Source organism: Pteronotus mesoamericanus, unplaced genomic scaffold (genome assembly GCF_021234165.1).
Source record: "Pteronotus mesoamericanus isolate MK-2021 breed Mesoamerican mustached bat unplaced genomic scaffold, CSHL_Meso_final contig_59, whole genome shotgun sequence".
Classification (NCBI taxonomy): domain Eukaryota; kingdom Metazoa; phylum Chordata; class Mammalia; order Chiroptera; family Mormoopidae; genus Pteronotus; species Pteronotus mesoamericanus.
In genome coordinates, this window is record NW_026555206.1 from 3,244,068 (window position 1) to 3,271,820 (window position 27,753).

The window sequence follows — 27,753 nt, forward strand, 5'->3', positions numbered from 1 at the left end:
CATATAAGGGAGCCCAGATACAGCTAGCAGCTGACTTCTCAACAGAAATACTATAAGCCAGAAGGGAATGGAGAAAAATATTCCAAGTCATGAAAAACAAAGGCCTGCAACCAAGACTGCTCTACCCAGCAAGGCTCTCAATTAAAATGGAAGGTGAAATAAGGAGCTTCTCAGACAAAAGAAGGCTAAAAGAATACACTTCTACCAAACCAGCATTGCAAGATATGCTAAAGGGACTGCTTTAAGAAGATGAAGGAAAAGAGTCTATGAATACTCAGTTCCATTCACAGTCACCAATACTTGGTATTACCAATATTTTTAATATTTATTAATCTGATTGTGACAATGGTGTGTTATTTTCATTGTTACTTTATTATTTGTTGAAATTAAACTTGTTTTTGTATACTTCTTGCCTATATCTATTATTTTTAAAAAGCTTTAAATGACCTTTTGGTGTCTTTATCCATTTCTAGATTAAATGTTTGTGGAATTTTTCCCTAAAAAAAAAAACTATTAACCCTTTTATAGATGTGTTGCTAATACTTCCTTATTCTGCAAAAAAAGAGTCATTTAACTCCTTTTACATGAATATTACTGTATAGTCTTAAATGTTTAATATAGTGATATTGTCAATATTTTACTTTATAGATCCTGGGTTTGGATATGTTACTTCAGGGTAAGAGAAATATTATTGTGTATTTCCCCTTAAAACTCCTTAGGTTTTACATACTGATTTTTAACTCACCTGAATATTTTTTTGTACAATGTGTGAAATAGGGCTCTATATTAGTTTTATTTCAAGTAATAATTATCCATGCACTTTATCTGTTGAATAAGCCTTATTTTCCCCATTGATTTAAGTATCAATTTAATCATATATTCCATTGTTAGACAGATATATACATTTGTTTCTAGAATGCTCATTTTATTTCATTGCTCTACTTGATTATATCTGTGCAGGTGTCATGATTGATGAGACTTTATAATGGATTTACATTTTTTAATATTTTATCATGGATCTTGACATTTACAAAAATAAATAAATAAAGTCAATCTGCACTTAAAGAAAGAAATAAAGAGAGAAAGAAAAACAGAAAGAGAGAAAGAAAGAAAGAGAGAAAGAAGAAAGAACTCCACCTTTTGTGACAACATGGATGGAACTGGAGAATATTTTGTTATGTGAAATAAGCCAGTCAGTGAAAGACAAATACAATATAATCTCACCTATAAATGGAATCTATTCAACAAAATGAACTAACAAACAAAATAAAACACAGACATGGAAACATGGAGCAGACTGAAAGTGACCAGAGGGGCTGGGGAAGGAGGACAATGGTGAGAAGAAGGAGAAGGAACTAAACAAAGAACATGTATGAATGACCCATGGATATGGACATGGACAACAGAGTAGGAATTGACTGTGGGAGAAGGGGGCAGGGTGGGATGGGTGTAGGAGAGCAAAGGGGGGAAAATTGAGACAAATGTATTAGAATAAACATGATTTTAAAATAAAATTTAAAAAAAAAGAAAGATATTCATGGCTTTTGCTACCAGAGCATAAGGGACATCATTTTGCATTTCCTAATGAATGGATTCAAACCAGTACAAATGAACCAGATCTCCTTAGGAGGTCATAACTGGAAATTAATCATGGGTCTATGGCTATGATCAAGAAACAAAGGCCCACTTGTCCAAATGGAAGTCGCCTGGGTCTTTATGCACAAAGGAGGTGTGGTGAAGATGTAGCAAGATTAAGACCACATTAACTGTGTTTATCAATTGGGAGGGTGTTTTCCATCATGAGTATGCCCCTCTGAGCCAAACAATTAATCAGGAGTACTACCTCAATGTTCGTCATCTGTTGCAAGATGCAATACAGTGAAAATGGGCACAGCTCTGGGCAACTGGTGATTGACAGGTTCACCACAACAGTGTTCCCACTCCCCCATCATGTCTCATGCAGAGTTCTCTGGGAAAATATCAAGTCACCCAGGTGGCTCAGCCCCTGTAAAGATCAGATTTGGTGCCCTCTGATTTGTGGCTTTTCCCAAAACTAAAATCACCTTTGAAAGGGCAGAGATTTCAGACCATTAATGAGATTCAGGAAAATGTGATGGAGCAGCTAATGGTGATACCAACAAAGGATTCTGCAGAGTGTTTTGAAGAGTGGAAGAGATGCTAGGAGAACTGTGTGAGGTCCCAAGATACCTACTTTGAATCGGACTTAGGTGTTATTGTCCTATGTACAATGTTTCATGTATCATCTATCTTCTTCAATAAATGTCTATTTTTTGTATTACATGAGTGGATACTTTATGGACATACATTATAAAGGTTTACTATTATTACCAGAGCTTAAGGAATAAAAAAGGAAAAGCTAAACATCACTGTTTTTTATTTTAATGACCATTTTCCAGCACATATTTTAAAAATAATTTTTAATTAGTCTAAATTAGGCTATGTATGTATTCATATGTGTTCTTTTGTAGCTGGATACATGTCTTCTGAAACTTAACAGTTTTTTGGGATAACTTTTAAGCCAACTGTTGAAAATTAACTCATAAACTAATCATTCTCACACATTGGACATGTTTTTTTCTAAAACTCAACAGAAAAGATAGCCCTACTGCTAATTGCTCCTTACTACCAACTTTGTTAACTTTAACTTCCTCCATAACCCCCTAATTTCATCTCAACTCTAATTATGTTGTCATATATAACACTACCCACTTCCACCCACGTAATGTTTATATCAACCTGTTCTGGATTTCTTAAAAGGTTCTTCTTTCAGTTGACTCTTAGACAAGCATTCATTTTGACAATACCAAGTGTTGCCCATAAGACATTTCCTACTATATTGGCTAATGCTTTATTTTTGGAGACACTCTGAAACACTAAAGGTGTTCATTTCTACACACATCTTTAATAAATAGTGCAGAATTAGCTTTCTTATCCTAAAATAGGGAAATAGTTCCTATTTTGCAAACTTCTTAAATTGAAATTGGATGTAATAAATGCTATATATAAAAGAACTCTGCAAACTAAATACCACCACGATAAGCAATACAAAATATTAGTATTATCATTATAATTATTTTTGCTTCCAATAGAAATTTAAAGTATAAAAAAAGAAAAATGTTTCCTTGAACATTAAAAACTTCTACCAACCTCTACTCTTAATGCAAGCCACTCCAGTGTGGTTGTCCAAAGCCATATGAAATGAGAATCAAGCTGGGTAAATAATGGTTCAGTTATTACTCCTTGAAATTTTGGCCCAAATCCTCAATGCCATCTCCTGCTTATTCAGCTGATTTTCACCATCTCCTTACACTGAAGAACATAATTCCTCCTTAAGAGCCTAAAAGCATACTTAAGCACTACCCCAGTACTCCTTTATACTGCTTGTGCTCTTATGTTTTTTATGTAAAGGAGGTTACCCATGCTACCTGATTTCATGAAAATACAAATCCACAATAATCAAGACTGTATTGAATTAGAGAAAAGATAATGAAACAGAAGAAAATCCTAAAATAAAATCACAGAAATATGATAAGTTAACTTTCAACAAGGTATCAAAGTCAATACAAGGGGGAGGAATAGTCTTTCAACAAGTGGTTCTGGAACACTTTAACATTTATAAGCAAAAAGAAAAATCAATCAATAGACCTCATTTATTACACTTCTGGTAAATTATATTTCTACAAGAGTGTCAAGGAAATTCAATTAAGAAAGTGTTATTTTTTTTTCAAAAATGGCACTGAGCACTGAGACAGCTCTATATCCACATACACAAGAATTTGAATCCTTTTCTCACACCACACACACACACACACACACACACACACACACAATTAATGTAAAACTGATCATAGAGCTGAGCATAAGATCTAAAATTTTAAAACACAAAAAACACATAGTAGAAAAATCTTGTGACTGTGTTAGGCAATATTTTATGACATCAAAAGTACAAGAGAGAAAAGAAAAAAATGCATTGAACTTCATCAAAATAAACAATTTTATACTTTAAAATATATCATGAATAACATAAAAAGACAACCCACGGGCTAGAAGAAAATATTTGCAAGTCATATCTGATAAGAGTGATATTCCCAGAATATATAAATAATCTTTACAACCTAATAACAAAAAAGGAAACAACTAAATTTTAAAATGGGCAAAGGTTCTGAATAGAATTCTCCAATAATTATATACTAATCACCAATTAGCACATGAAAATATGTGTAACATCATTAGTGTAGGGTAGGCGGAGGCAGTCTAGCTCCCTCACCCAGATGTGTGGGTAACTGGAGGGAGCAGCTCCTTACAGCCTTGAAGGAGTCTGATAAAGCAGTGTTCCCACAGCCTTGAGCCTGGGTGTGATAAGCTGTCCCGTGGCCTTGAGTAGGCTCGCATGTGCAGCTCATGATAGTTACTTCACTTTCTGGCCTGTAACGTGCTATGTTTATGGCTAGTATTTAAGGGTTAGAAGCTTTGGATGAGGTGGGGAGTCAGGGCACCAACTTGGAGATGGGCTTGTGGCCTATGTGATTTCCCTGGACACAAATTTGTGGCCTCTGTGACTCCCAAATAAAGGCATGTCAAGCATCCCCAAGGCTCCACACATCTACCTGAGCTCCAAGTAGACCTGCCCAGCCTAGAGGGGCTGCAGCACAATTAGTTATTAGGTAAATGCAAATCAAAACCACAACAAAATATCATTTCACACACATTAAGATGACTATAATCAAAAGATCTAATAATAAAAAGCATTGGCAGAGATGTGAAGTTAGAACCCTCATATACTGTTAAAAGGGATGTAAAATGGTGCAGTCACTTTCTAAAATATTTTGGAAATTCCTCAAAATATTAAACATAGAGTTACCATATGACTCATGAACCCCAGTCCTAGGTATATACCTAAGAGAAATGGAAAAATATATCCAAGCAAAACTTGTGCACAAATATTTATAAAAGCATTATTCACAGTGGCCCCCAAATGGAAACAATTCAAATGTGCATCATCTGATAAATGCATAAAGAAAATACAGTAAATCCATGCAACATAATGTCATTTGGCAAGAAAAATAGATTACTGCTCCATTCTACAACATGCATGTACCTTGAAAATATTATGCTAAGTGAAAAAAGTCAGTCACAAAATACCATATATTGTGTATTTTCTTTAATTTAAAATGACCAGAACAGGCATATCTTTAGATACAGAAAATAGATTAGTGGTTGCCTAGGGATGGGGGAGATAGGTGAAATTGGCAGTGACTGCTAGTGGGCACAGAGTTTTCAAAATAGGGTAATTGTTACAAAATCAGTTTTTGGTGACAGTTTACATCTGTATAAATATATTGAAAAAAGACTTGTGCACTTTCAGTTGGTGAACCATAGGGTAATTGAATTATATCTAAACAAGGTGTTTAAACATAAGTTGACATTCACTTTGTGAAAAATCCATATTGGGGGGATGGATATGTCACTGTCATTAGTACCTAAAATAGAATTATGTGTTACGTAAGTGTGTACATAGCATTTTTACCAAAGAAAATAGTGAAACTATAGAATTTTTAAATTTGTGCAACTCTTCCACTTTGTGTTATTGTTGGGAGGCAACTTTTCAGATAGGAATTGCACTTTCCAACTTTCTGGCACGTTCCTATGATGAGTACTAGTCAAAATGGTCAACTAAAGTGATGTTTGCCACTTTAGATCAAGGTTTATAAAAAAAAACAAGTATGCATATCCTTGCTCTCTATTTTGACATCAGACAGTGCAAATAAAGCATTTGACTGTTACATGTCTTCAAAAATTTTCTTGTAGAAAATGTCTGAAATTTTAGATATTTTAATCATCTAATGCTATCAATACAAGAGGCAATAATGCAACACTATTAGTAATAAATGATGAGAATTTGGTAGTTTTTAATTAATTCATGATTTTGGCTTAGCCAAAGTAGTTATTCTGTATTTAAATGGACACACATAACCAAAGTCAAGGATCATATGAAAAAATAGATGCATAGAGAACTACTTTCGATTGTCCTTTTCACTTTTCCTCTAAGGACATGGGATAGATTATATAGTTGCAAAACAGACTGAAGTTAATCCCAAAAGTCTCCTAAACTGTTATTTTATACTTACCAAGATTTCTTCTCTCTGGCTCATTTTCTTAGTCAAAAGTGTTCAAAAATGTTTCTCTAAAACAAAAGAAACACTTCAAAAACAAGAAAACCAAAATTGCTCATTGTATAATCACATTATAGAGAGCACTTTTGACTGTACAGTTTATAGATATTTGCACAATTGTATGAAAGGAAATTACACATCGATATTTTTCTCTAAGTCAATAAACACATAATATTTCTGTAAAGAACAGAAAATTCATCTCTTAAGAGTGATAGTATAAATCAGCAATGTTCTAATTACAGAGTATATCCTTTTTTTTCTTTTTGGTTAGAGTGACAACTTTCCATTTGCCATTAGAATTCACATATAGAGTGTCTGGGTACTTGGTATGTGGTTGGTATCGTATGTCTCATCTACATTAAATGTACCCATTCATCTGCTTTTCTAAATATAAAGATGTCATATAGTTAAACTTTCACCAGTGTGGCTCTAAATGCCCATAGTCCAGCATAAGTAGTAGATCCTGGAAATCACAAGGTTTTTATTTTCCTTATTAGCCTTGGACTAATTCTGTTCTCCAACCTTTCTAAAAGTTTGTTATTCTTATTTTATTTTTAATTATATTTTATTGATTATGCTATTAAAGTTGTCCTAAATTTCCCCAATTTTCCCCCCTCCAAACAACACCCCCCACTCCCTTAGACAATCCCCACACCATTGCTCATGTCCATGGATCATGCATGTAAGTTTTTTGTTACTCCATTTCCTATACTGTACTTTACATACCAAGGGCTATTCTGTAACTACCTGTTTGTGTTTATTCGTACTTCTTAATCCCCTTGTCTCTTTACCTATTCCCCTACAACCTTCTCACATCTGGCAACCTCTTTCTTAAATCAGTCCCTTTATTATTTCATTTAATAATAGTTTGGCAATGATGAACTCCTTCAGTTTTTTCTTGTCTGGGAAGCTCTTTATCTGCTCTTTAATTCTAAATGATAGATTTTCCTGGGTAGAGCAATTTTGCCTGTAAGTCCCTGCTTTTCATAACTTTGAATAAACTTTATTATTCCACAGATGAGTCCTTTAAGGCTTAAGCAAGAAAGGTATATGGATTCTAAGTCTTAAAGACTGGACATAGTAAAACATGTGCCCTTAAATATCAATATATAGAATCCATATTCCATGAACTGGGCATTAGACAGAGACTGGGGAATAATATATTTTGAGGGTTGTAGTTTCCATGCAATTCATCTGTTCAGTATGTTAGAAAATCAGTCAATGAAGAAGGGAAATATCTCATTTCTGTCAAGCAAAGATATAAAACAAATGACAGTTCCCTAAGAACCGGAATTCTGCCAGGGACTATGTTCATTAACTTACTTCTCAGCTGTATATGTGAAAAAAAGATTGGTTCACTATTTTGTTCAAAACATATACCACATTACACCATACCCCTTGATACAGATTAAGTCTGGGTCATATTAGTCTGGGTCATATTAACCATTTAATCAATATATACGATATCTGGCCAGAAGTTATCCAGCCATGTACTATGAAAATAGAGACATTTATTGAAGAAGATACAAGATACAATATTTCTTTTATCTTGTGTCAGTCCCCATCAAAGTAGGCACCTTAGGACCTCACACAGTTCTCCCAATCACCATCAGCTACCCTGTCATATTTTCCCAAATCTTGTCAATGGTCTTAAATCCCTTCCCTTTCAAAGATGATTTTAGTTCTGGGAAAAGCCAGAAGTCAAAGGGCACCAAATCTGGGCTGTAAGGGGGTGGAGTCACCTGGGTGGTTTGATGTTTTGCCAAAAAACTCTGCACAAGATGTGGTGCATGAACAGGCATGTTGTTGTGATGAAGCTGCCAATCATCCGGTGCCCATAGCTTTAGTCTTCTGAATCATCGAATAGTTTCTTTGGAAGAATGTTTAAGTTTAACACAAAATTTGAAGCAGATTCATTGTTCTACTTGCTCAGTCATTTCTACTGTGATGGCCACACAGTACACATACATGTTCATGTTGAGTTCACAGATACTCAACAGCATCTATAGTCGTCCCTGGCTACTACAGTATGTCATCACTGTTCATGCATGCTTTTCTCATGAATAAAGGAAAGAAAAAATAAAACTCTTTTTAATTACATAATCATGTACACAGACAATCTTAAAGAAGTGACCAAGAGACTATTAGAACTAACTAGTGAATTTAGCAGGGCCTCAAGATACAAGTTCAATATCAAAAATCAATTGTATTTTTATGCACTAACAAGTAGAAAATGAAATTGTAGGAGTGTATTTAAAAGAGCATCAAAAAAACTTAGAGATAAATATAACACAAAAGTATAGGACCTGTACCCTAAAATGTAGGAAACCCTGAAAAGGGAAATTAGAGACCTACATAAAATAGTCATAAATTGGAAGACTGGGTGTGGTTAAGATGGCCATTTTTCCAAAATTGATTTATTGATTGAATGTATTCTCAAAAATATAATAGCTAGATTTTTTGAAGATACTAACAAGCTCATGCTAAACTATATATGGTAAGCAAAAGACCTAGAATAATCAAAAACTTTTGTAAGGTCTAAAAAGCTTGAGGATCTATACTATCTCTCTCTTTTTTTATTTTAATCTTCACTTGAGAATATATTTATTGATTTTAGAGAAAGAGTAAATGAGAGGAAGGGAGAGAGAGAAACTTCAGTGTGATGGAGAAACATTGATAGGTTGTCTCCTGTACTCTCCCTGACCTGGGATTGAACTCGAAACCTAGGTATGTGTCATGACCAGGATTTGAACACACAACCTTTTCTTGAAGGGGATGACACTCCAACCAACAGAGCCACCTGGCCAGGGCAAAGGACTTAAGGTATCTTAAGAATTATTATAAATTTCAGTTGTCAAGAAAGTATGCTTTTAATGTAATAATAGACTTATAGAAAATGGGGCATAATGGACAACTTAGAAATAGACTGTCCACTTAAATGATCACTTGATTTCCTAGAAAGGCATTCAGCTAATTCAATAGGAGAAAGATGGTCTATTCAACAAATAATGTTGGAGCAAGTGGAAACTTGCGTAAGAAAAGTAAACAATGCCTCTTAACCTCATACCAAATAGAAAATTAACGTAAAATAGATCATAGACCTAAATGTAATTGCTTAAATTTCTAAAAGAAAACAGATGACTTTTAGACATTGGATTACAAAAAATATTTTAAACAGGACACAAAAGCATGACTCATTCAATTTTTTAAAAATGACAAAAATACACTTTATCAAAATTGAAAATGTTTCATTTTAAAAGACAATTATAAAAATAAAAAGGCAAGCTACAGTCTGGCAGGAAAAAAATATGATACAAGACTTGTATTGACAGTATGAAATAGAACTATTAAAATGTAATCATAAGAAGACAAACCTAATTTTAAAAGTGTGTGAAAAGTGGGGATATGAACTTTAGTAAATAAGGGATACAAATGGTAAATAAACCCATCAAAATATATGCAACATTCCCAATCACCAGATAAATAAAATTAAAACAACAAGATACAATTACCCACCCACTAGAATGGTTAAAGTTAAAAAGACTGACAATACTAAATATTGGTGAGGATAAGGAACAATCATAACACTCATTTATTGCTGTAAGAATATAAGCTTGTATAGCTATATTGAAAAACAGTGTCACAGCATTATAATGATAAAATTCAATACATATTTATCATAAGGCCAAAAAATACTACTGTTATTTTTTTCAAGAAAAATGGAAATATATATTCCCACAAAAACTTGTATAAATGATCATGGCATAATTTTCATGACAGAAATTAGAAACAATCCACATATCCATCAACTTATGATGAATAAATACATTGTAGGATATCCATTTTGTGGAAACTATTCAGCAATAAAAAGAGACAAAATATCTTACAATTCGTCCATTTATGTGATACATGGATGAATCACAAAAACATTGTACTAAGAGAATGAAGTAAAACAATTAACTACATAAAGTATGGGCCCATTTTGTGTAGTTTTGTTTGTTTCTTTTCACCTGTGAAGGACACAGATTTTTTGATCTATGCAGTCCCACAGTCTAGATTTTGCTGCTGGCACACTCTTGATGCAATTCAATGTGTTCCTCTGTACTCTGCTTTTCCTGAAAATAGACAGCTAATCCAGAGAATGTAACAGACAGTTTTTGTCCCTTTGGCAAAACTACTATCTTTATGAAATTTAATAACAGACAAAAGACAAGAAATAAGTGACTGGGTCAGGGATAAGATGAACAGATCAACTACAAAAGAACAATGAACAAACATTGAGTGATAAACATATTTTATATTTTATTTGTTGTGATGGTAGTTACATAGCACTATAGAATTATCCAAACTCATCAAACTGTTCAATTAAGTTAGTAAATTTTATTGTATATAAGTTATTTTTCAATAAAATAGGAAGAGAAAAACAAAAATACCAAATAATGTAGAAAAAATAAACATAAAAAAGCAAAAATACCTACAACTTAATTACACAGAAATATAATATTTTAGTATTTTATGTTATGCTTGTTATAATTTTCAATGCTTATATAATTCATATGCATTTTTCTATTAGAAAGTGTTATGTTCTACACACTATTTTTAAATATATTTAAAAGCAATGTATGGTGATTATAGAGGGAAGCAGTGTATAAAGGGACTAAATGGTAATGGAAAAAATACAACAAAAAATGTAACAAGAATAAAATAAAGTTCTCCTTGCCATCTAAAAAAAAATTAAAAAAATAAAGGCAATGAGTACTTGCTGAAAATATTAAATTATAAAAGTAGATCCATAAAATAAAGATAATTTTTCTACGATTTATTTATCTGATAATTAAAATTAATAATTCAAGGTTATGGAATTGGTGATATACACTTCCATTCTTTGCCAATCCTAGAAAACCAGGGAAAGTGTTTGTAACATGATTTCACTACCCACTAAAGTGCCCTTGCTTGTTCAGCTCCATGACCTCTTAAAACAAGGAATGCTGCTTCTCTCTTCAGCGTGTAACAAAAAATTTAACTTTTATATGCTTAGCGGATTATGCTAATACAATTATTAATTCTCAAAAAATACCTTTTATTCCACAAACAGATATCACTATACAGAGCAAGATAATGGACATTGTCAATTACAAGGGAAGCAGTTTTTGGAAACTTCAAATTGAATAACCATGGAAAACTTTATTTTTTATATTGGTAAATTTAATATCTGTTAGTGGTTTAACTATGAATATAAGAATAAGAGAGTATGTATAATGTGTTTCCAGTTATTGTATTAATATAAACAAAATTATTGCATAAAAATTATCCAGTTGATAAATTATTGAGTTTAATGGATTGCATGCTAATTTTAGTGAAATACAAATTAAATTTGTTAAAGGTTGAAATGTATATTTTTATTTAACAAGGCAATGTCTCAGTAATTATGAGCCCTTAAAGAGCATTTTACAAATTTTTTGTTTCTAAACAAAAATCTATTATAAACCAAAGTCTATCAGCAATGAAAAAATATTTTTCTTCTATTGCCAGAATTGTCCCTATCAATAACTCAACTTAATCTTTTAAGAAAGAATGTTGTCTAAAATGGCTGTTGGTTGGCCATCTGACAAATGGCCTATGTTCATACAGAACAGTAAACTGCAAAATATCTGACTATTTATTCACCACTCGAAAATCTCCCTGACAGACAGCTACAATACAACATAGAAGGTTAAACAGGAATAGACATGGCTTTACAAAAGTGAGGGAGAATGCCATGTTTCATATCCAAGGTCTTTTGCAGCTTGTATCTTTCTCTAACAAGCCTCAGCACTGGAGCTACTCCTGCGGAATACCAAATGCACAAAGATGAGGAATGTAGCACACCTCTTATCTGTGTGCTTAGATTAAAGCTGATCCCAGTTGTCTGGATAAATTTACACAAGATAGCTATCTGCAAGGCAGCCTATCTGGTATAGGACATATAATAGGCACCTTTAAGCATCTACCACTCAAAAAGAAATGGTATCTCTGTAAAACTATTGTTTGAACAAGCAACTTTGCTGAGCCTGGGAGAAGAGGTTCACTGTGCGGGAAAAGTAAATTCTAGACACAAACAGTGTGTTACAATCTGGAATTTGAGATCCCATCTAAAATTTGATGTCTGGTTAATGGAGTGATTCCAGAGATTTTAGTTTTCAATTCGTTCAAGATAACTTCCCACTGGGATGGGATTTTTTTTTTTCAGCCAAAGCTTTATATGCCTCCTACACTGTGTGGGAAGTGTTTGTGAGCTATATAGGTAGTTGAAATGACAGCCCATTGTATTAAGGGATCATAAAAATAACTTGTAGGGAGGTTAGGATCCTGGACCTTCAAACTTGTGGTCTTCTTTTAGATTCAAATGTCTTCCTCTTCAGAATGGAAGGGGTATTGATATTGAATCTATACATTAATGTTGGAGGACTATTGGAGGAATTAAATAAAAATTTATTGTAACATCTTTATCAAATAGAAGGCCCTTGGTGTTGTGCCAATTTTCTTCTCTTCTTTTTTTTTATTTTTCAGGAGAACAGACTTTAAGGCCCAAAGAGTAAAGTTGGAATTCTTTGGTTTCATGATTTTCCTTTTTTTTCTCATTCACACTACCATTTAATCCTATATATCCCTTTGTAGTGCATTTTCATTCCGCATTCTGCCCTTCCACAACCGTACACATATACTGTTGGGAAATGCCCTGTCTGGTTTCAGGAACTGTAGCCCTACTAGCAGGTGAGAGAGCCCCAAGGCTGGAAATCATCAAGGAGGCCTTGGAAAAACAGGACACTGAGGAGATGAAACCAGTCCCCCTGGCAGGGGCGCAGGCCCTGCCTCCCTCACATCACCCTGCTTGACCCTGTGATGGCTGGTAGTCAATGACGGATAAGATCCCTTGAGGAGGGACAACCTAAAAGACAGTCAAAAAAAGACAGTCAAAATGGACAAGGACTTGGGGGACACAGAGAAAGGATAAAAAGGCCCGCACCTCTCAGCTCAGCTTAGACATGGCCAGGATCCTCATTCTATCTGAAAGATGTCTCCTTGTCTCTCGGTGGTCCCTTCCCCCAACCTGGCCCAGGCTCAAAACAGTACTGGAGACAACCCTAAACTGGATCTGGCAGTTCCCAGGGGAAATCAGGCCTAGAAGTAAATTCTTTAAAGCATGCTTTGTTTCTCCCTCAAAAGCTATGATAGCCAGCTCAAGCTGTGAAGGAAATTTACATTATTCACAGACCCTTGTCATATATCCTTTGGTGCTCTCATGTTTACTAGTCTCCTCTCAGACCCAGGTAAATTGGCATATTCCTGCCATTTGTTTTCTTCAAAACATCATCTATTCTCTGTAAAAATTAACATATTGCTATAATGAGCAATTACATTCCTATTACCTAGCCCCATTGATAACCCTTTCAATAAGAGCCTTTGGAAAAAGGGGCTCAGGGCCTTCTCCACTAGAGAGGGAAGAGCCATGTCCCCTCTCCTGGCAAACAGAAATGTTTGCTATGACTTGTGTTTATTCCCCACATCTGTGACAACCCCAGAACGGGCTCTGTGGGATTCAGAGCCCTGCTCCCACCTCAGCTGGCTCCAGACAGTGACACTCAGATCAAGGAGCCTCACGCTTCTCGTGACAGTTCGTGCCTGCTCGTCGCTCCCATGTCAATACACCAACACATGTCTAAACACAAATCTGACTAGGAATCTTGACTTGCAACAGTTCATCTTTCCCATTTTCTAGGCTGAAGCCTACCTTAAAAGTGTAAGAAGAGTGCATACCTTGACTAGTTCCCCATTCTATTGGCTCAGAATCAAGTTACATTATAACCAGTCCCAGTGGATTCTACAATTTTCCACATCTCTCCAGTTCTACTTTCTGTATAATTATATATGCCTCACGCTGTTGAACTCAGGCTTGCTATATAATATGCTTTGACTAGTGAAATTTGAGAAGTGATATAATTCCTTCATGGTAAAGGTTTTAAGAGTCAATGCTTACGTCATGCATTTTTTTCCCCTTTCTCTCTATGACTAAAAATGTTTCATAAAGTGGCTGCTCTGTTTGCCTGGATCCCAAAAGAAGGACACAATGATAACACAAGTGAGGTTGCCCTGCCAACTTTCAATGGAAATATATCATAAAGAGAAAATAAATATTTTTATTCTTATTTTTAATTTTTTTATTTTTATTGAATACATTGGTGTGACACTGGTTAACAAAAGTATACAGGTTTCAGGCACAAAATTGTATAACACATCTTTTGTATAGTATGTTCACTCCCACCAAAATCATATCTCCATCCATCACTATTTATCCCCCCTTACTCTCCTCCATTTCCTTCACCCCCCTGCCCAAGCAATTGCCACACTGTTGTCCATGTCCATGAGTTTTTTTCTTCTTTTTTCTTTTTCACTCAATCCCTCCATACTCTCCTGCTCAGCCCCCACCCTGACAACTATAAGCTAATGAGATTTGAGAGATACTTCATTACTAAAGCTTAATCTACCATCAAATGACTAGTATACTAAGCCTGCCTTCATTTGAAGTAAATAGATTTCATCCTTATTTTATAATCTTGAATATAATTTTTATAAACTTTCCTAATACTATCTCAATTTCATTTTATTAGATGAGTTTTATATGCTCCAATTCCATATAGAGAGACTGTAGCTTTGTGCTTGAGTGTCTAGTACTCACTTACATTAGTTGATAATAATTTCTTAGATTTCCACATAGCATTTGCTCTGAGCTTCTCATCAGTATAATCCTCCCATCTGTTGCAAAACCTATTTATTCATCTTTGGCACCTTAATGATGATTGCTTTCCTAAACTGCAATCTGATAATGCCATCCCTCTTTGTGTACCAGGCTTTCTATCACCAGCCTAAGTATCTTTTTTCTGGTAGAGCCTGGATGTAGTCCCCTTGTGGTCTATTGGGCCCCTGTTATGGTAGCAAGGTTTGGTTTCTATGTTACTCTCAGTTTATACAATGAATAATTTTGATCAAACCACACTTTGATCAATAGTGTAATGTGAATACCCACTCTGTGAGTTATTGACTGTGACATTATCATATTGAGCTTTAATTCTGACTCATTTTATGATTTTGTGTGAATTTAATAAAACATGTTATCAAAGACAGTTTGACTAATTGCATGTGCCAAATTCATTTACCCATGGGAACTGGGGAAATGATTCAGAAAAGTAAATCTTAATTTTCTGCCACTCCTATGTGTACACAGGCACACACATATTCATTGCTTAGAGCTAAGTGAATTGCCTTGCAGATATTTTTCAAGGACCCCAAAGTTGACAAAAAATAAACTGATGCCGACTTTTGGAAAGAATACTGTAACATGGAGATTGCCATACAGTCCTCCAGTGAGCAAGACTGGTTGGTGGCCTTGGTACAAATATGAAATGAACAATAGAATGATACATGAGTATTTGGCCTAGCATACAATTTAGGCTTGGAATTGATTTAAATATTAACTGCCTGACATATTTCATATTTTCCCATCTGACTATTTGTAGGAACTATAAAATGAATGACTGACATACACAGGAGTAAACATCTCACTTCTGATCAACTCCCCACAGTGGGCAGCTATTCCTCTGGATGACTATAGACTTAAACAGTGACAGTGAGTTAAGAGAGAACTAATCAACAAAACAGGGTAACATTAAGAAAGGTACATTTTTAATGTAATATTTTAAATTCTTTTTAATTTTATTTTTTAATTATGGTTTGCATTCAATATTATCTTCTATTAGTTTTGAGTGTAGAGCATAGTGGTAAGACAGTCATATGTAGTACAGTGTCCCCCTAATATTTCCAGGACCCACCTGGCACCATACATAGTTACTACAATATTATTGACTGTATTCCCTATGCTGTACTTTACATGCCCATGATTATTTTGTAATACCAACTTGTACATATTAATCCAAGAAAGATAAATTTCTGAAAGACTTCTTAGGCTCAAACATTTTCACTGCTGTTTACCCGTTATGTAACCTTGTATAAATTACTTAATCTTGGTAAATCATGTTTTATTATCTTTAAAACTGTGAAATATAGTAACACTTCAAAGAACTGTTGTAAGAGTAAAATGGTGTAATATGTGAAAAGAATTTATCCAAGTGCCTGATACATAGCATGCATAAATAAAATTAGCTGCCATCAGCATTTTTAAGCACAATCATGCATTTCATTCATCTTCTACTCATGTCTTATCTCACTATCCTTACAACCAAATTATCACAACTAATTTTCTGCATAGCACATTCATGATTTTTTGTTTATTCCTGCTCCTCCATGCCTTCAATGCTTATAAGCTCTCTCTGTTTGCTTGCATATGAAAATAGACCCTCTGGGAATGTAAACTCTTCACCTCTTTCCTCCTTCATGTACCTATTGCCTCACCATATGGTTCATCCCTTCAGTACTCAGCAGGTAATTACTTACTGGGTAAGGGTTTTGCCATGCTAACCTACCTCTCAGATAATTGTAATAAAATATTAATGCCCAAGCTACTGAAAAATTAAACTGTGCATGATAATCTTTAGAATAATGCAGCAATAACTCCGACAGTAAGCTGTTTTTGCCCCAATAATCTGTTAAGGTAAGATGCTGCAGCTCAGCGAGGTGGCCACAGCAAGGGCTCACATTCTTCTTGGCCCTCTTCTTTCATTGTTTTGCAAGTAATGCCTTTAGCACCCAGCATGGCTGGTGAAAACTACGGACAGGGTCTGAACAAGCTGAGTTTTAAGGCTGGTGGATCATCTGATTTTCCCATCCCATCATGTGTTCTTTGATTTTACAGCAATGAAAATTGAATCTCAGAAACATAGTAATTTGCCCCAAATCTTGCCTCCAAACAGTATGTTAAGCATGATTCTCAACTCCTTCATTTCCCTCCTTAATCTGTAGTTTCCCAATTCCCCTAGGCATTTTTTCTTCAACAGCTTGTTTTTTCAATCCTAAGCATTAGCTTCCCCAAACAGAAAAAAGTATCCTCTTTTTCTTTCTCATTTTATATTCTATTACATGCTTTCTTCTCTATTCCTTCTGAAAACCTAAAGTGTCAGAATCATAGAGAAACCTTCCCTTTGGCCCACTGACCCCAATTCCCTTATCAATGCATACCAACACTCAAGCTTATTGTTAAAATTTATCAGTTTGTTTCTATGCCTTTATTTCCAAATATATAATGCACTCTTTGATGAACAGTCCCATGTAATTTTGAAGAAGATTTCTTTTTAAAAAGTAAGAAATATTTCTTACATGGAAATAAATTGCATGTAAGTCTAGAAGGTGTCATACAGAATAAAATGAACACTCAGGTACTCAGTAGTAGCTTACAGAACAAAACATGATCAATATCTTAAAGCTCTTGTATGCCTTTCTACTGAGAGAATATATCTCTTTCATACCAGACTTAATCATTATTCATAATTGTGTGTTTATTATCCTCTTGCTTTTTATTATAGTTTCACTACAAATGTGTATCTATCATTAAACATGATATTGTTGATTTGATTGTATCAGACTGAATGGGATCCTGTCTTTTTTATTATTTTCCTGTTAGATTCAGCACAAAGCCCAAGAAAGTAGAAATAGTGCTTTTGTTTTTTTATTATTTAATAGTCCAAAGAACGCATTATTTTCTTAAACATACACAGGAGCCCTGAGAGGCGCGTGTATTGGATCAGTATGATCTTCACTTGATGGATAGGAGACATGAGACCCTGAGAGTCTCTGCTGATAGTAGGCCACATTACAATGTAACTTTGGTTTGACTATAGTAAAAATTATTTTTTACATTTCTTAAAATTTGTTCACTTCTCCATGTTTAATTTTTTTCACCTGTCACAATCATTGGTATGCTGAATTCACATTTTAGAGGAAAAAGAGAAATCAAATGCTAATAAAGATTCCATCTTTCTCCTTATTTTCAGGTGGTAATTCCTGAATTACCCTGTTGATGTAAGATAGAAGAGTTGTGGATTGGTGTCATAAAAGCAACAAGATATGGCCACAACACTGTCCACTTAAGGTAGATTAATACCTTATAAACTTCAGCAAATACCTGATGAAGTTTGCCTTTATATTCATGACCTGGCAAACTGATTTCCTGTTTTCCCTTAACCTTTGCTCTTTGTTTAAATCCTCTATTATGATTTGGATGATGTTTTTCCATTCAGACCCAAACCACAGTTTGCAGCTTTGTAACCAAATGCAGGTCTGGCTCCAAGAAGCTTTGGAAACCAATACTCAAGGGACAGGTGCTGATATAAAGGAAAGTTTTATTTCAAGCACTAGCAACCTGGAAGATGGGGGACTCTTGTCTTAAATTCCATCTCAACATCTCTAGCATTGCATAGGTTTTCATAAGGAGGGAGAGGGAAACAGAACAAAGAGATCAAGGGAGGAGATTGAAAAGTTCTCTACACATAGATGAGTGCAGTTCATTCCAATATGGCAAGTGATGGTCCAGTGTGCATCATCCTGGTTTAGTCATCACAGCATCATGTCATCCTGGCTCCACAGTTGAAGGTCAGCAAATCTCCTGGAGCTGGGATACCTGGAGGTCACAGTCTCTATCTTTTAAAGTTAGTTCCCCAGATTCTTATACAAACATGCTATTTATCTACAAGCTGCATATTAGTCAGAGTAAGCATGTACAGAAACAATGTCAAAAGATGCATGCATGGGCCTAGAAAACATTATGCTAAGTGAAATAAGCCAGAAAAAGGCAAATACCATATGATTTCACTCATATGTAGGATCTAATGAACAAAATGAACTAACCAGCAAAATAGAGACAGACTCATAGATAGAGAGCAGGCTGACAGTTATGGGGTTGGAGTTGGCAAGGTGGAAGGATCACGCAGAAAAGGAAAAGGACTCATGGACACAGAGTGGTGATTGCAGGGGTGAGGGAGTGAGTGGAGGTGGAAGAGGGTATAAGAGGGATAATTGGTAATGGAAAAAATACAACAAAAAGAAAAAGAAAAAAGAAAAAAAAAGAACAGTGGGGTAGGTTACAATCCCCCACTGTTATACAGCTACTAGCTACCTGTTCCTCCTCAAAGATCTAGACTTGCCTTTCTGCTTAAGTTGTCACTCTTTTCTTCACATTTTTAAGATATTTATTTCACTTTTTCATAACATTCCTAAACTATTATGATATTAGTCAAAGTCCTAGGTGGTAATAAAAAATAAAAAGAAAGAAGAAAAGCAGGCAATTAGAAGGGCAATAATCCAGTTTTAAAAAGTATGAATTTAGAATGAGTTTTAAATATCTAGTTGCCATCAATTTTGAACTGTGTCTTCTTGATCAAATTATCAACATTTATATATAATGGTCAACCAATATTTGCTTCACATGGTTACTCTAAGTTTGTTTGTTTCTTTGTTTTAAGACAATATGGTTAGAAAACACTGTTCAAGCTCTGAAGGGTTAAATGATTTTAAGTTAAAAAAAATTATTGGAGATCTAAGGTGGCGATAAAGTAGATGGAAGTTAAACTAACCTCCTCCAGGAACCAAATCAAAGTTACAACTAAATTATAGAACAATCAACCTGAATAACCACCTGAAGACTAGCCAAACAGAAATCTTTTAACCAAGGATTTACAAAAGAAGCCACATCAATACTGGTAGAAAAGATGGAGACCTGAAAAGGGCTGGTCCTACACCCTCATGTGGTATTTGAGAATCTGAAGGGATATCTCAGCTACAAAGTTCCCCATGAAGAGCAAGAGGTCTCAATTCCCTGCCTGGCTCCCTAGCTGTGAGTACTACTGCCTGGAAGAGGGAGTCACATAGATCTGTCTGTGAAAAGCAGCAGGGATTTGGTCTACCCAGGTGAGGCAGAAATCTGCTATAAACCCAGGCACTCTTAACATCTCCTTTGTGGCCATTCACCCTGTGCTCTAGTGGAGGGAGCGAAGTCATACTCTCTCCCAAGTGAGAGACTGGAGTCATACTGGAAGAGATTGGACTGTATGGCTTCAGGGAGAAGACTATAAGGACAACCTCAAATATCCCTATGCTGAACCCCTCTCTCACACTGCCTACAGATGCTGTCTTTCCTGAGCCAAGCACTCTCCCTTCTTAGGGCAGCAGTCTACAACCTTTTTTGACACTAGGGACTGTTTCATGAAAGACAATTTTCCCACTGACCAGGGGTGGGGGGTGAGGAAATGGGAGTTGGGGGGTTGGATGGTTTGGGGATGATTTAAGAGCATAGATTATCCTATGTGAATTTAAAGCCACTGCTGATCTGACAGGAGGCAGAGTTCATATGGTAATGTGAGCAATGGGGTATGCAACTGGAGGAGACACACTAGCCCCATCCTCCCAATTCCCTTGGCCCTGCACTGCCAAGCTTGAGCCCTAAAAAGGAATAAGATAGTTGTGGCCAGCCTGGGCCTCTGGTGCTATCTTTCTTGGAAGATTCTGAATGTCTAGGAGACTCAGGAGTGTCAGAAATGCATAAGGAGAGACTGATTGTTGGGCTCCAGTGTGAGGGCCTTTTCTCCCCACACCCCCAACAGGCACCAACCATTCATGTGCAGAAACCTCCTAGAGAGGAGTTTGCAGAGCAAGGCCAATAGATTTCATTAGACTAAAACAGATTAAGACTTGGCCATGTGAAGGGAGGGCTCTACACAGGAAAAGATGTATACAAGAATATAAAAATGTTTGTCAGTAATCATCAGAGAAGTGCAAATAAAAACCATAATGATGTATCACCTCACACCTGTCAGAATGGCTGTCATCAATAAATCAACAAACAAGAGGTGCTGGTGAGGATGTGGAGAAAAGGGAACCCACATGCATTGTTGGTGGGAATGCAGATCAGTGCAGCCACTATGGACAGTATTATTGAGAGTCTTGAAAAACGTAAAAATGTAACTGCTTATGATCCAGCACTGGGTGTATATATATATATATGAAGAAACACAAAACACTAGTTTGAAATAATATACACACCTCTCCATTCATGGCAGCATTATTCACAATAGTCAAGGTATGGAAGCAAACAAAGTACTCATCAATATATGAATGGGTAAAAAAGTGGTGGTATATATGTACAATGAAAAATTACTTGACCATAAAAAGGAATGAAATCTTACTCTTTGCGACAGCATGGATAGACCTAGAGGGTATTATACGCAGTGAAATGTCAGTCATAGAAAAACAAATACAATATCATTTCAACTATATATGGAATCTAGAGAACAAAATTGAAACAGACTCATAGACACAGAGAGTAGACTGGTAGTTGCCAGAGGGGCAGGGCATTGGATAACTGGATGAAAGAGACAAAAGAATTAAGAAGTACAAATTGGTAGTTAAAATAGTCATAGGGATGTAAAGTACAACATAAGGAATACAATAAAAAAATATTGAAATATGTGCACTATCATGTCATCTAAATGCCCATTGGTAGATGATTGGATCAAAAAAATATGGTACATATATACAATGGAATATAATGCAGCAGAAAGAAAAAAGGAACTACTAAACTTTGCAACAGCATGGATGGGACTGGAAAGCATTATGCTAAGTGAAATAAGCCAGGAAGCGAAAGACAAATACCATATTATCTCACCTATAAGTGGAACCTAACCAACAATACAAGGATGCAAGGAAAATAAGACCAGCAACACTGAAAGGAAAAGAAATCAACAGAGACAAGAGGGAAGGTGGGGTGGGGAAAAGGAAGGGAAGGGGAAAGTCAAGGAACATATAGAAGGACTCATGAATGGAACCAAGGGGGAAGAGCTGAGGGAGGGAAGGAAGGAGGGGGCAGGGGAAAGTGGTCGGGGGTAGGCAGAGACAAATGTACCTGAAAAAAAACAACAACAAAAAACCAACACACATAAAGTGCTCAACACAGTGTCTGATTTAGAGTAAGTGCTCAATAAATGCTTGCTGAATAAATAAATGGACAAAAGAGGAAAAAATATTGAAATAACTTTATGATGTCAGATGGGTACTGGGAATATGGTATGGGATACTTTGTAAAGTATATGATTGTATAACCACTATGCTGTACACCTGAAACGAACACAAAGAGTTTAGTTTTTTTATTTACATTCAATATAAAGTAACATTGAAAGTAAACTGTAATTAAAAAATGAAATTAAAAAAATTCTTAGGACCTGAGAAAGTTTGGAAAAGTGTCGTTAAAGAGTAATAACTGTGAAGTTCTTGACACTACTTTTTAAAAGATCATTTTTCTGAATAATACATACTAAATAAAGAGAGACAAAATATATAAAAATGATTTTATAAGTACTTAAAAACAATAAATATATTGTAAAATTTGCCTTTAGTTTACAGGCAGATCAAAATAAGGAATATACTGAGCTCTGTATTTTGTCTTTTCTGATAATAAAGTTATCTTGCAAGTATATCTGAAGAAATCTGATTCAGAACACACATAAAAATTTTTAGTAGCTATAATAATGTGCTCTTTTTTGTTAATATAATAACGACCCTTCATGTAGCTACACACTTCCAACTAAGCTATTTTTTATACTTTATGCAAATTTCCACAAAATTAAAAATATGTAGCAATATGTGGTCTTTCATACTAAGAAAATGGCATTTACAATGGCATATGAAAATGGAGAAGAAATCCAAATGTCAAAACCCTCAGCTTGTTCAGCTGGGATCATCACTATTCCAATGCTACTGGAAACAAACTTAAGTTGTCCAACAAAGCCAGGAGGTGCATGGTATTTACAGTTTGTAAATAAAAGTGACTAGTTTCTCTCACTCCAATGACTTAATAATACAATTTTTCTTTAAAAATATTGAATTATTTCTGGAGTATTTATCAAGGGTAAATCATAGTGATTTTATTTTTTACTATTCAGAAGTTATATATATTTTCCTGTCACTATAGTGTTACTTATGTGAATTTACCTAACATTTCATCAAAATACTTTGTAAGTGTTGCCAAAAAGCTGCCTCCTCTAATAAAGCAGCTTATTCTGGTGCAATGTTTATTCCTTGTGATGTTGTGGTCTCCACTTCTTTCTGGAAGGCTTATCTTTCTCTAGATTTAAGTTTATGGCTCCAAAAATAATTACAACACTGTTGATTTGAATATTATTTGGTATTACAGTTTTGAAGTAGATTTAATAGGTTGTATAATTTCCCTTGAGAAATTTCACCTTTCTACCAATCGCTTTCTCTTTCTCTTTTCATATGTATTATACACAATATGATATATAATAATGTGTATTATATAATAAATAAAAAGGAATATTAGACAGTAACCAGAGGGGAGGATGGAGAGGGATAATGGGAAATAGAATGGGAAGGGTCAAATCAAGGAACATGTATAAAGGACTCATGGAAAAAGCCAAAGTGCAGAACGATTGAGGGTGGGAGGTGGGGTTGAGTAGAGCAGGAGAAAGTGGTAGCGGGAAAATGGAGACAACTGCACTTGAACAATAAGAAAATAAATTATAAAAAAGAATATTATGTTTATTTATATATAATGTACTTTATAATTTCATACTATATATTAAATATAAAATATGAAAAATATATATTAAAATATGAATATATATGTATGTATATATATAGTCTGTCTGGAAAAAGTCCAATCATTAATAATATAATGAGAATGGTTTGCAAATCATCAATGTAATTTGGCATCCCAGGGGAGTAGGTTGGAATACACATGCAAGAACAATGGTGACTTCACTGTATTAGTCAGTGGGGGCAGCAGACACTGCTGAGTGAGCATGTATAATGTGTGGCCAACACATTCAAAATGACTGAGCAAGTAGAGCAACAGATCTGCATCAATTTTTGCATTAAGCTTGAACATTCCCTTAAAGAAATTTTAGGATGATTCAGAAAGCCACAGCTATGGGCAACTGGTGATTGGCAGCTTCATCATGATAATGCACCAATTTATGCATCATGCCACATGCAGAGTTTCTTGGTGGAACATCAAAGAGACTGAACCCCATTGCAGCCCAGATAGGAGACCTTGCGACTTCTGGCTTTTCTCAAAACTTAAATGAGCTTTGAAAGGGAAGGTACCCGGACCGTTGATGAGATACAGGAAAATAAAACTGGACAGCTGATGGTAATCAGAACTGTTCGATGTCCCAAGGTGCCTATATTGAAGGAGAATAAGGTGTCAGTGTCCTATGTACAGTGTTTCTTATCTCTTGTGTCTTCTTCAATTTACATCTCTATCTTTCATATCATGTAATATGAAAAGGTTTTCATATCATGTAATATGAAAAATAGGGACATTCTTTGAGGAAAATCAAGATAAAAAGAAACACTGTATATAAACAATGATGCCTCAGTCCCTTTCAAAGTAGGCACTTTGGAACTTACATAGTTCTCCAAACATCTCTTCTACTGTGAAATCACTCTGCATAGGGAAGATAAAAGGTGGCACAGAAGTGAATGCAAGTAACACTAACCTCATCCCAGAACCAATAAGGAGTTACAACTAAAAGTGGAGAAATAACCTGGAAAAAACAACTGAACGATAGAGAGAGAGGAGCCTTATGAACTCAAACAGACAAAAGAATCAGCTATAGCACAAACTAACTGAGAGTGAACACAAACAGCATAAAAGGCATCCACAGAACAGCACGTTCAGGAGATCAAGGAGACTGCACCATTGACTCTCACAAGTCTCCTACAAGAGAAGATCGCACAACAGAGTCAAGAGTCAAGACAGATCAATTTCAGTGGCAGAACCAAAAACGAAGCGTCTCTCAGATAACGGGAAGACAAAGAAACACCACCCAATCAAAGGGAAAGGAGGAATCCTCAGAGAGGGCTAAATGAAATAGAAGCAAGTAAACTATCAGATATTGAGTTCAAAAAAATGGTTATAAGGAAGCTCAATGAGTTCAGTGAGCTCAGGGAGAATTACAAAACACTACAGGGAAACGACAAGGAACTTACCGAAAACTATATCGGCAAGAAAAAAGACACAGAAACTATCAGTAAGAGGCAAGAGGAAATGAAGAATACAATCTTTGAATTGAGGAACACAGTAGAAAGGATCAAAAGCAGAGGAATGGATCAGCGAGCTGGAGGGCAAAGTAGAAAAGAGATCGCAGAAAGCAAGAAAATGAAAAAAGACTCAAAAAGAATGAAGAGGCATTTAGGGAAATGCCAGACAACCTGAAACAAAATAATATCCATAAAATAGGGATACCAGAGGTGAAGAAGAGGAGGAAGGGATAGAGAAATTTTTTGTTTGAAAAAGTAATGATGGAAAACTTCCTTAATTTGAGGAGAGAAAAAGTCACAGAAGTCCAGAATGGACAGAGGATTCCATTCAAGAGGAACCCAATGAGGCCTACTCCAAGACACATCATAAATAAAACGGCAAACATCAAAGACAAAGAGAGAATCCTAAAGGCAGCAAGGGAGAAACAGGTAGCAACGTACAAGGGGGCTCTGATATGGCTAGCAGCTGATGTCTCAACAGAAACACTACAAGCCAGGAGGGAATGGCAAAAATTATTCCAAGTCATGAAAAACAAAGGCCTCCAACCAACACTGCTCTATCCAGCAAGGTTCTCATTGGACATGGAAGGTGAAATAAGAAATTTCCCTGACAGTAGAAAGGTAAAAGAATGCACCTCCATCAAACCAGCACTGCAAGATATGCCACGGGGACTGATTTAAGAAGATGAAGAAAAGGAGTAAGAAAGAGAGGAACACAGGAACGAGGGGAAAAAGTACTAAGTACCTATCAGTAACAACTTTAAATGTAAATGGATTAAATGCTCCAGCCAAAAGACGTAGGGTAGCTGAGTGGATAAGTAAACATGACCCACACATATGCTCCCTAAAAGAGACCCACCTCAGAACAAAGGACGTACATGGAATGAAAGTAAACAGATGGAAAAAAATATTCCAGGCAAATGGATAGGAAAAAAAAGCCCGGGTTGCAACACTTATATCAGACAAAGTAGATTTCAAAACAAAGGCCATAGAAAGAGACACAGAAGGACACTTCACAATATTCAAAGGGAGAATCCATCAAGAAGACATAAACTTTGTAAACCTATATGCACCCAACATAGAAGCACCCAACTCTATAAGGAAAATCTTGGAGGACTTCAAGAAAGATATAGACAGCCACACACTGAGAGTAGGGGATTTTAACACCCCACTGTCAACAATGGATAGATCTTCTAAACAAAATATCAACAAGGATATTGAGGAACTGAACAACGCATTAAATCAAATGGACTTAACTGATATATATAGAGAGAGAAACTCTCATCCTAAAGAAGCACAGCACACGTTCTTCTCAAATGCACATGGAACATTTTCAAAGATAGACCACATGATAGGACAGAAAACAAGTCTCAACAAATTCAAGAACATTAAAATAATACCAAGCATTTTCTCAGACCACAAGGGCTTGAAACTGGAAACCATCCTTAAGGAAAAAACTCAAAAACATAAAAACTCATGGAGCATGCTATTAAACAATGAATGATTTCATAATGAAATCAAAGAAGAAATTAAAAAGTGTCTGGAAACAAATGAAAATGAACACACAACAGTCCAAAACTTATGGGACATAGCAAAGGCAGCCCTGAGAGGGAAGTTCATAGCAATACATGCCTCCCTAAAAATGAAAGAAACTTTTCAAATAAACAACCTAACCCTACAGCTTCAAGAACTGGAGAAACAACAACAAACAAAGCTCAGAGCGATAGAAGGAAGGAAATAATTGAGACCAGAGCAGAATTGAATGACACAGAGACTAAAAGAACAATTCAAAGGATCAATAAATCCAGGACCAGGTTCTTTGAAAAGATAAACAAAATCGACAAGCCTTTAAGCAGACTCATCAAGAAAAAGGAGAGGGCCCAAATAAATACAGTCAGAAATGAAAGAGGAGAACGTACAACTGGTACCAGAGCAATACAAAGGATGGTAAGAAATTACTACGAACAATTACATGCCAAGAAATTTGAAAACCTGGGTGAAATGGACAGACTTCTAGAAAAACATAACTTTCCAACACCGAATGAAGAAGAAGCAGAAAGCCTGAACAGACCAGTAACAGCTGGTAAATTGAAGCAGTAATAAAAAATATCCCAGCACACAAAAGTCCCGGACAGGACAGTTTGACAGAAGACTTTATCAAACATTTAAGGAAGAGCTAACCCCTGTCCTTCTCAGACTATTCCAGAAAATCCAACAAGAGAGAAGACTCCCAAACTCTTTTGATGAGACCAGCATCATCCTAATCCCCAAACCGGATAAAGACACAACAAAGAAAAAAAACTACAGGCCAATATCGCTGATGAACATAGACACTGAAATCCTCAACACAATATTGGCGAACCGCACCCAGCAATACATTAAAAAGATCATCCACTATGATCAAGTGGGATTCATCCCAGGGATGCAAGGATGGTTCAATATTTTCAAATCAATAAATATAATACATCACATAAACAAAAGGAAAGACAAAACTCACATGATTATATCAATGGATGCA